Here is a 9516-nt window from a genome sequence, read left to right as displayed (position 1 = left end):
GAAAGGAGAATGTTTTGTGGACCATTTTTTAAATTTATGTTTTTATTTTTTCTGTGCGTGTGTGGCAGTTTTAAGTTATTAGTTTTTAAAATCAGTACTTTTTAATGGAAGCAACTTGACCAAAAATCTGTCACAGAATTTTGAGACCCATTAAAACAAAAGTTTAATGAGAAGAACAAAACAAAACTCTTTACATGTATTATTTGTTGTTCATAATAACCTTGGGGAGGATATTATCTTCTTTTTATACATGAGGAAACTAAGACACAAAGAGGAGAGTAATATGCCCAACCTCACAGAACTGGAAGCAGTGAGGCTGGTCTATTATGAGGTAAGTAGCAAGCAGATTTGTCAATTGTTGGGTCCCTATTCCAAATGTCATTGTTTTTACTCTCCTTCTAGAGTTTACCAGAAACTCTAAACAACATGGGTCTTTATATTCACAACTTTAATCTTAAAAAAATACAAAAATTCAAATTTTGTTTTCTATGTGACCATACTTCTTAGCCAAACCAGAAACATCAAGTCCCACACCAGAGTCTCCTAATTAAGAATGTGCTCTTCATGATGACTATAGTTAACAATGCCATATAATACACATGAAATTTGTTAAGAGAGTAAATCCTAAAGTTCTCATCACAGGGAAATTTTTTCTTCTTTCCCTTTTTCTTTTTACTGTATTTTATGAGATGATGAATACTAATTGAACTTCATGTGATAATCATTTCACGCTATATGGAAGTCAAACCATTATGCCATGCTCCTCAAACTTACACATATATGTTAATTATATGTTACACATATATGTTAATTATAGCTCAATAAAACTGGAGAAAAATAGAAGAAAAGAATTTGTGTTTCCTTAGACATTTTTTAAAATATTAAATCATGAAGGTCTACCAGCTGTTGATTTTACTGGCCAGACAGGCTTATTATATTGAGAGTTTGAAGGTATCAATATACCTACATGCATCATTTCTTTAATGAAAGGATCCAGCATCCTCTTGTCATCCAGGGAGTCTAAGCTATTTAAATTTTATCAGTTTTGCACTTCAGTAACTCTAGAGTTTCTCACTTAGCATGTTCAATTAAATCCTAGTTTAGTGCCGATTTTGGTGTATCCTAGCCACCTGAGCAGTAGTGGCTGGGTTTCCTACTCACCCATAATATCTATGCCACTGATGCACTCTGGTATTAGAATAAATATCATATCTCTCAGACAGAAATGTAGTTAATATTTATATCGCTGCTTTTTAAAAATCTTTTTATTACTGCATCCTTTTATTCTGACAAAGACAACTATTGAATATTTGTTAGAGCATCTAAAAAAAAAAGTGTAAATTGAAATTGAACTCCAATATTTAGAAACCAAAGAAAGCTTCCCACCATGAACCTTCATACCTTGAAATTAGCACATAGTCCCAAATCTCTCAGAGGAGATCTCATGAGGTTACATGCCCTGCCATCAGTTGGCATTTTTATCTCTCTTGTGGGGTTATTTTCCCTACACAGGAGATTTCTTTTGTTGGGGATTTCTTTTCCCAAGTTGCTTGCTCTCACCCTTCCTAACTGTCAAAATTAGGTTAGATACTGCAAGAAAGATTTAGTCAAACTGAGTAGTCTTCACAGTCAGAGTGCCCTTGAGCCTGCAGTCCATAGTAAGGCAGCACTGGTAAATGAAGAGATGGACCATGAATAACTTGTTTTCCCATTTTATATGGAAAATAGCCACCAAATTTATCCAGTTTTAACTGATATTTTCTTTCCCCCAATCCTTAGTGTAATATTTTGTCCTCTCCAATTTCCTTTTGCTTCATTTGTTGTATAGTTAGTCTGTGTTTGGGAAAATTTCCTCAAAACCAGATCTTGAAGTGATAATTTGAGTGTCCATTTATTTGGGAGGTGAGCCCAAGATCATCAGTTAGACTATGAGAAAAGTAAGACAGAGAAGAAAATCCCCCCAAAAGGGTGTGTTAATGAGTGTAGTAAAGGGTTGCCAGATAAAATAAAGAATGCCCAGATAAATTTCAGATAGTCAATATTTTTTGATATATAAGTAGTTGCCAAAATTGGCACAGGACATATTTACACTAAAAATTATTGGTTGTTTAAAATTCAAATTTAACTGGGCAACTTGTATTTTTATTTGCTCAAGCTAGCAACTCTAACAAAGTACCACCATGGGCAACTAGAGATCAGTCCTGGGAAACCATTTGAAATATGTTTCAAGGGGATCCTTGGGTGGCTCAGAGGTTTATAGCCCTGCCTTCGGCCCAGAGCATGATCCTGGAGTCCCAGGATGGAGTCCCACATCAGGCTCCCTGCATGGAGCCTGCTTCTCCCTCTGCCTGTGTCTCTGCCTCTCTCTCTCTGTCTCTCATGAACAAATAAAATCTTTTAAAAAAAATCTCAGAGGATAGGAGAGATGACTTCCCAATTTTGTTTAGGGTTGCTCCGATTGCTTAACTCCGTATTCCCTTTCCCCTCTTCCGACTACTTTCCAAGTTCTGCCTGCCTGCCTGCCTCAGCAAGCTCCTATGTGTGATATTGGAGAAAATCCTTGGCAGAGAAGAAATACATGGGCTTGAAGGGAGAAAGTGCATCTCTGGCCAGGGTTTCATTCCCCTGTGAGTAGAGTTTCCAAGGAAGCCCTGTCTCAAGACTTCAGCCGCCAATGAGAGTCATCTTCTATTTCTTCCTCCTTCTTGAGCCCAAGGGTTGGCAATAGTTTTCAACACATTTATGTAGCTAGGCTTCTTAAAGTCATTTGTCTGTCACTTTAATTCTTCATCTCTCTTTAATTAGTCACTAAATAAAGTATGGACTGATTTTCATTTGAACCATTTGAGACAAATTTTATTTCTTGTTCAGACCTTGAGTGACAGACTATAAAATTTTATGTACTTCTCTGATTATGCTATTCTTTCTCAAAATAAAACAAAAATAAGCAAGAGAGGGAGACAGAAAGACACACACACTCAGAGAGTGTGCTTAAGACTGTTTAGTTGATGGTGTGAGAGGAAGAAACTTTTATTTTTTTTTAATTAATTTTTATTGGTGTTCAATTTACCAACATACAGAAAAACACCCAGTGCTCATCCCGTCAAGTGTCCCCCTCAGTGCCCGTCACCCATTCCCCTCCAACACCCGCCCTCCTCCCCTTCCACCACCCCTAGTTCGTTTCCCAGAGGTAAGAGTCTTTATGTTCTGTCTCCCTTCCTGATATTTCCCAACATTTCTTTTCCCTTCCTTTATATTCCCTTTCACTATTATTTATATTCCCCAAGTGAATGAGAACATACACTGTTTGTCTTTCTCCGATTGACTTATTTCACTCAGCATAATACCCTCCAGTTCCACCCACGTTGAAGCAAATGGTGGGTATCTGTCGTTTCTAATTGTTGAGTAATATTCCATTGTATACATAAACCACATCTTCTTTATCCATTCATCTTTCGATGGACACCGAGGCTCCTTCCACAGTTTAAATAGAACTTGTTTCTTTCCTCCCTTGAAACTGGCCTGTGTCCAGAAAAGTTGCATTCTGGTGTGATACCCGAGCTTAGTGGGCAAGGTTAAAGTGGTGAGTGTGCTCAATTCAAGGAAATATCAGCAAATCCATCTGGCTGCGTGCCTAAGTCCCATCCTACAATATTTTCCATAAATAATATATTTGATGTCTTATCATTATCGGCCTGAGTCCCATGTAAGTCTTTCAATTGATTTAGTTTGAAAAGAGAAATAAATTACATATGGGGCCCCTAGAATTGGATTTGGGGAGCCAAAAAGAGGAAAGAAGGATTTTTGGTGTGCATAAATCATGCTAATTAAGTCCTTAGGCATTAGCAATTAGGGACCAAACAGATTATTTTACTTTAATAATATTCACTGACATATTGTACCAGGAGGTTTGTTTTACACATCCGTGGTTGACCTTTACCTGGCATAGTAAGGTCAACTTTTATATAATCATAAGATATTTCTTCTTTAGCCTCTTGACATGATGGATTATATTAATTACATTTCATATATTGATTAGTCTTGTATACTTGGAATAAATCCCACTTGGTCATGGTTTATAATTCTTTACATACATTGTTAGATTTGCCAATATTTTGTTGATATCTTTGCATACATGGTCATGAAGGGTATCGGTCTGTTGTTTTCCTATCTTGTAATGTCATAGCTTGATTTTGGTATTAGAGTAATGCTGGCCTCATACGATAAATTAGAATGGGTTAAAATGAATATCCTTCCAGTGCTATTTTCTGGGAGGAATTGTAGAGAATCACCATAATTTTTTCCTAAATGATTGGTGGAATTCCGTAGTTACTTCATCTGTGCTTAGAGCTTTCTGTTTGGAAAATTATTAATTATAAATTCAATTCCTTTAGTGGATAGGCATATTCAAATGATATATTCCTTATTGTGTAACTTTTGATAGCTTGTGCACTTCAGGTAATTGATCTGTTTCATCTAGATTGTCAAATTTGTGGCCAAAAACTTGTTCATAATATTATCTTATCTTTTTAAAAAATTTAAATTCCATTTAATTAAAATATAGTGTATTATTAATTTCAAGATAGAACTTAGAGATTCTCAGTTGCATATAATACCCAGTGCTCATTGCATCCAGTGCCTTCCTTAATGCCCATCTCCCAGTTACTCCATCTCTCCACTCACTTTTCCAGCAACCCTCAGTTTGTTTCCTATGATTAAGAGTCTCCTATGGTTTGTCTCCCTATTTCCATCTTATTTTATTTTTCCTTCCTTTCCCCTATGCTAATCAGTTTTGTTTCTTAAATTCCACAGATGAGTGAAATAAGATATTTGTCTTTCTCTGACTTATTTCACTTAGAATAATACCTTCTAGTTCCATCTTTGTTGTTGCAAATGGCAAGATTTCATTCTCTTTGATTGACAGCACATCTTCTTAATCCATTCATTTGTCATGGGACATCTGAGCTCTTTCCAAAGTTTAGCTATTGTGGATAATTCTGCTATAAACATTGGGGTGCAGGTGCCCCTTCAAATTACTATTTTGTATCTTGGGATAAATATCTAGTAGTACAATTGCTGGGTCAAAGAGTAGCTCTATTTTTAACTTTTTGATGCACCTCCATACTGTTTTCCAGAGTGGCTGCACCAGTTTGCATTTGCATTAACAATGTAAGAGGGTCCCCTTTCTCCTCATCCTTGCCAACATCTATTGATTCCGGAGTTGTTAATTTTAGCAATTCTGACTGGTGTGAGGTGGTATCTCATTGTGGTTTTGGTTTGTTTCCCTGATGCCAAATGATGATGAGAATTTTTTCATGTGTCTCTTGGCTGTTTATATGTCTCCTTTGGAAAGATATCTGTTCATGTCTTCTGCTCATTTCTTGACTGGATTTTATTTTTGGATGTTGAGTTTGATAAGTTCTTTATAGATTTTGGATACTAGCCTTTTATCTGATAAGACTTCAGCAAATATCTTCTCCCATTCAGTGGGTAGGTTGTCTTTTAGTTGTATCGACTATTTCCTTTGCTCTGTAAAAGCTTTTTATCTTGATGCAGTCCCAATAGTTTGCTTTTGCTTTGGATTACCTTGCCTTTGAATATGTGTCTAGCAAGAAGTTCCTGTGGCCGCGAGATTGCTGCCTGGGTTCTCCTCTAGGATTTTGAAGGGTTCCTGTCTGACATTTAGGTCTGTCATCCACTTTGAATTTATTTTTGTGTATGGTTTAAGAAAGTAGTCCTTTTTCATTCTTCTGCATGTGGCTGTCCAATTTCCCCAACACCATTGGTTGAAGAGACTGTCTTTTGTCCATTTAATATTCTTTCCTCCTTTGTTGAAGATTCGTTGATCATAGAGATGAGGGTCCATTTCGGATTTGCTATTCTGTTCCATAGATCTATGTGCTTGTTTGTTTCTTTTTAAGATTTTATTTACTTATTCACAAGAGACATGGAGATCAGCAAAGACTTAAGCAGAAGCAGGAGAAACAGGCTCCATGCGGGGAGCTCGATGTGGGACTTGATCTGGGGACTCCAGGATCATGCCCTGAGCCAAGGGCAGATGTTCAATCACTGAGCCACTCAGACATCTCTACGTGCTTGTTTTTGTGTCAGTACCATACTGTCTTGATGATTACGGCTTTGTAATACTGCTTGAAGTCCAGAATTGTGATGCCTCTGGCTTTGGTTTTCTTTTTCAGCATTCCTTTAGCTATTCATGATCTTTTCTACTTCGATACTTATTTTAGGGTTGTTTGTTCCAGTTCTGAAAAATGGTATCTTTATAGGGATTACGCTGAATGTGTAGATTGCTTTGGGTAGCATAGACATTTTAACAATATTCATTAAATCTTCCAATCTATGAGCAAAGGACGTTTTTCTCTTTCTTTGTGTCTTCTTCAATTTCTTTCATAAGTGTTATATGGTTTCTAGAGTGTAGATCCTTTACCTCTTTGGTTAGGCATATTCCTAGGTACCTTATGTTTTTTGGGTGCAGTTATAAATGGGATCAATTCCTTGATTTATCTTTCTTCTGCTTCACTGTTAGTGTATAGAAACTCACCTGATTTCTGTGCACTGATTTTATATCCTGTGATTTTGCTAAATACCTGTATCAGTTCTAGTAATGTTTTAGTGGAGTCTTTCAGGTTTTCTACATAGACTATTATGCTATCTGTAAGGAGTGAGAATCTGACTGCTTTGTCAATTTGGATGTCTCTTATTTCTTTTTGTTGTCTGATTGGTGAGGCTAGGACTTCCAGTATTAATGTTAAACAACAGTGGTGAGAGGGGACATCTCTCTTGTATTCCTGGCCTTAGGGGAAAAGCTCTTAGTTTTTCCCTTTTGAAGATGATATTCGCTGTGGGCTTTCATATATGGCTTTTATGATATTGAAGTATGTTCCCTCTGTTCCTACATCATGGAGGTTTTATGAAGAAAGAATGCTGAATTTTATAAGTGCCTTTTCGGCATCAATTGAGAGGATCATATGGTTCTTGTTCTTTCTTTTATTAATGTGATGCATCACATTGATTGATTTGCAGATATTGAACCACCCTCACAGCCCAGGAATAAATACCAGTTGGTTGTGGTAAATAATCCTCTTAATGTACTGTTAGATCCTATTGGCTAGTATTTTGATGATAATTTCTGCATCCATGTTCATCAGGGATATTGGTCTATAATTCTTTTTGGCGAGATCTGTGTCTGGTTTTGGGGATCAATGTAATGCTGGCCTCATAGAATGAGTTTAGAAGTTTTCCTTCCATTTCTAATTAAAAAAAATTGTTTTAGAGATTTTATTTATTTGAGAGGAGAGAGGGTGAACATGAGTGGGAAAGGGCCAGAGAGAGAAGGAGAAGCTGACTCCCCACTAAGCAGGTAGTCTGACATGGGGTTCAATTCCAGGAACTTGAGTTCATGACCTGAGCTGAAGGCAGATACTTAACCAAATGAGCCACCTATGCACCCCTTGATTTTTATTTTTAAAAATAGCTTCAGAAGAATAGGTATTAAGTCTTCTTTAAATGTTTGGTAGAATTCTCCTGGGAGACCATCTGGCTATGGATGCTTGTTTGTTGGGAGATTTTTGATTACTGATTCAACTTCTTTTCTGGTTATAGGTCTGTTCAGGTTTTCTATTTCTTTCTTTTCAGTTTTGGTAGTTTATGGACTTCTAGGAATGTATCCATTTCTTCCAGATTGCCTAATTTGTTGGAAATTAATTGCTCAGAATATTCTCTTATAATCGCATTTCTTTGGTGATGATTGTGATCTCTCCTCTTTTTCATGATTTTATTTATTTGGATCCTATCTCTTTTCTTTTTGCTAAGTCTGGCTAGGGGTTTATCGATCTTATTAAGTCTTTCAAAGAACCAGCTTCTGGTTTCATTGATCTGTTCTATTGTTTTGCTATTTTTTTTTTATTATTTCTACATCATTGACTTCTGCTCTAATCTTTATTATTTCTCTTCTTCTGCAGGATTTAGGGATTATTTGATATCTTTTTCCAGCTCCTTCAGGTGTAAGGTCAGGTTGTGTATGAGACTCTTCTTGCTTCTTGAAGAAGGCTTGTGCTGTTATATCCTTCCCTCTTATGACTGCCTTTGCTATGTCCCAAACATTCTGGATTGTTGTGTTTCCATTTTCATTTTGCTCCATGTATTTTTAAATTTCTTCTTTAATTTTCCAGTTAACCCATTCATTATTTAGTAGGATGTACTTTGACCTCCATGTAATTGCGGTCTTTCCAAATTTTAATGTGTTTGACTTCAAGTTTCATAGTATTGTGGCCTGAAAATATGCATGTATGATCTCAATCTTTTTGTACCAGTTGAGGCCTAATTTATGACACATTATGTGATCTATTCTGGAGAATGCTCCAGGTGCACTCAAGAAGAATGTGTACTCTGTTACTTTAGGACGAAGTGCTCTGAATATATATGTGAAGTCCATCTGGCCCAGTGTGCCATTCAAAGCCCTTGTTTCCTTGTTGATCTTCTGATTAGATGATCTGTTCTTTGCTGTAAGTGGAGTATTAAAGTCCCCTATTATTACTGTACTATTATCAATGTGTTTCTTTAATTTTATTAATAATTGCTATATATAGTTGTCTGCTCCCAAGTTACAGACATAATCATTTACAATTTTTAGATATTCTTGTTGGATAGAGCCCTTTATTATGAGATAGTGTTCTTCTTACAGTCTTTGGTTTAAAATCTAGTTTGTCTGATGTAACGATTGCTACCCCAGGTTTCCTTTGATGCCATTAGCATGATAAATGGTTCTCTACCCTCTCACTTTCAAACTGGAGATGTCCTTGGATCTAAAATGAGTCTTGTAGACAGCATATCAATAGCCCTTGTTTTTGTTTTTGTTTTTCATTCAATCTGATACCATGCATCTTTTTTTTTTTTTTTTTACCTTGCGTCTTTTGATTGGAGCAGCAAGTCCCTTTACATTCAGAATAATTATTTAAACATATTAATTTAGTGCCATTGTATTACCTGTAAAGTCACCATTCCTGTAGACCATCTCTGTTCCTTTTTGGTCTTGGTTACTTTTGGACTCTCTCTCCATTCAAAGGATCCCCTTTAATATCTCTTGCAGGGTTGGTTTAGTGTTCACCAATTTCTTAGTTTTTGTTTGTCTTGGAGACTTTTTATCTTTCCTTCTATTCTGAATGACAGCCTTGCTGGATAAAGTATTCTTGGCTGCATATGTTTCCTATTTAGCACAGTCTTTTCTGGTCTTCTTTTCAGGTTTCTGTGGACAGGTCTGCTGCCAGCCTTATATCTCTACCCTTCTAGGTTAAAGACCTCTTGGCCTGAGCTGCTTTCAGGATTTTCTCTTTACCTCTGAAATTTGTAAGTTTCACTATTATATGTTGAAGTGTTGACTTATTTTTATTAATTTTAAAGGGGGCTTCTCTGCCTCCTGGACTTGAGTGTCTGTTTCCTTCCTCAGATTAGAGAGGTTCTAAGCTGTAATATGCTCAGATATACTTTTTGCTCCAATCT

The 9516-nt window shown here is 36.4% G+C and overlaps 1 pseudogene; it reads left to right on the top strand.

The window, feature by feature from the left end:
- The first annotated feature begins 250 nt into the window (after positions 1-250).
- Positions 251-9516, top strand: part of LOC121491757 — a 48176-nt pseudogene continuing 38910 nt past the window's right edge.

Source organism: Vulpes lagopus, chromosome 5 (assembly GCF_018345385.1).
Source record: "Vulpes lagopus strain Blue_001 chromosome 5, ASM1834538v1, whole genome shotgun sequence".
NCBI lineage: Eukaryota > Metazoa > Chordata > Mammalia > Carnivora > Canidae > Vulpes > Vulpes lagopus.
Note: the sequence above shows the minus strand (reverse complement) of the source record. Positions and strands in the feature narration are given on the sequence as shown.